The sequence below is a fragment of the Pleuronectes platessa genome, chromosome 14 (genome assembly GCF_947347685.1).
Source record: "Pleuronectes platessa chromosome 14, fPlePla1.1, whole genome shotgun sequence".
Taxonomy (NCBI): Eukaryota; Metazoa; Chordata; class Actinopteri; order Pleuronectiformes; family Pleuronectidae; genus Pleuronectes; species Pleuronectes platessa.
Window position 1 is genome coordinate 13199236 of NC_070639.1, and position 1804 is coordinate 13201039.

Here is a 1804-nt window from a genome sequence, read left to right on the forward strand (position 1 = left end):
TTCTGCAAATTTTGATAAGAATGTTAAAGCCCTCAAAAAGCTAATTAATTTGCCTGAAAAATAATAATAATAATCCTTACAATTTCAATAGATCTGTCAATAAATTTACGCCCAAAAATGTAGTACTGCAAATAAAAATTAACTATAGGTAGATTAATCTGTAATCTGTTGTTTTTCCCAGTAAAACAATTAGAAGATGTTAATAAAATGTCTTACAACTCAGAACAATTTCATCACAGTCCAAAGTTTTGTCATCTAGTCATTTAGTGAACTTGTTGTTTTAATACAAAGGCTAATATTAGTGAAAATATCCTTCTACAATGGCCGATAAGTAACTCAATCATCTGTCCAGCCATTGACCCCCCACCCCCCACCCTCTCTCTTGGTACTCAAAAAACATGCAATACTGAGTCAAAGACGTCTAGCTTAATTTTGATATGTTACTATATTATTATAGTATATAATTAGCATTAGTAAGCTAACACTTACCGTATTAGAGATGAAAAAATACATATCAAGACACATTATGATCATGGAAAGAAAAACAAGGTTATTTTACTGTTACAATTATCAATTGAAATACAGGATTACAAACTTGAATGCCATTGGTTACTGTTTTGTGTTTGCTGAGTGAAAGTAGTGAAGTTTTGGTGTTTAATCGAAATTTAAAAAAATTGTTTCTTCCCTCTTATTAGTAGAAACAGAGTGAAATCAAAATATTTGAAAGGTAACTCGTAGCTCTGTTTACGGTGATGCAAATGTGCGATAAAAACAGAATTTTTAATAATAGTTGATGTGAAAATGTTTTACTTCTTCCTTTGGGTTACAGTAAACCTTATCTCAGCAAAATGTGCAGAAATTGAACCTCTGGGGGAATGTGCAATTGTGAGCATCCCTCTGAGCTCTGGTAATGCTCTGCTATCATCCGAGCCTCAGCTATTCTGTCCTGCAGGAGCACCAATGAATGATGTACCCCATCATATTTAAGCCACTGTAATTTTACCTCTACTACACTGTTATCACTAGATTATCCCCTTCCTGAACAATAACATACCTTTACCTTTACAATCCTTGGGCAACAACTTGTGTCCGCATGGAGTCAGAACATGCTGCTTGATCTCTGAACTTCAAACTACTGTCGTTAAGACTTGTGTTCTGCAACTGCAGGGAATGAGAAGATAGAATGCTGATGTGTTAAAGAGGTTTGTTATGTGTGTCTGAATTATTGAGTTATTATAGCTGAGTGCACATTTGACTGTATTTGTTTCTGTATGTTACGCCATATATTACCACATATGTTGATGTATATAGTTCTATATATGTTGCTGTTTATGTTACTGTATAGATATCTGTTTATGTTGCTGTATGATACTAAATATGTTGCTGTATATATTACAGTACATGTTGCGGTGTATATTCCTGCATGTGTTCCTGTATATTTTACTACATATTGCTGTACATATTAATGTTTATATTTATTCTATATTTTTTGTATATACCGCTGAATATGATATTGTATATATTTTTGCATTTGCTACTGTAAATGTTGCTGTATATTATATGTGACTGAATATATATCACTGTATATATTGTAGCATATAGTACAATATATATATCTCTTTATCTTACTGAATATGTATCGGAATCTGTATCTTACTGAATATGTATGATTGTATAATATATATGCATATTGTCAACATGCTGAATCAGAATAGCTCAATGAACCGTTACCTCGCGTGACCCGGGCAGACAGGAAATGCTGTGACATATCTGCAGACCAACTTTCTCCAGAAACGCACACAAA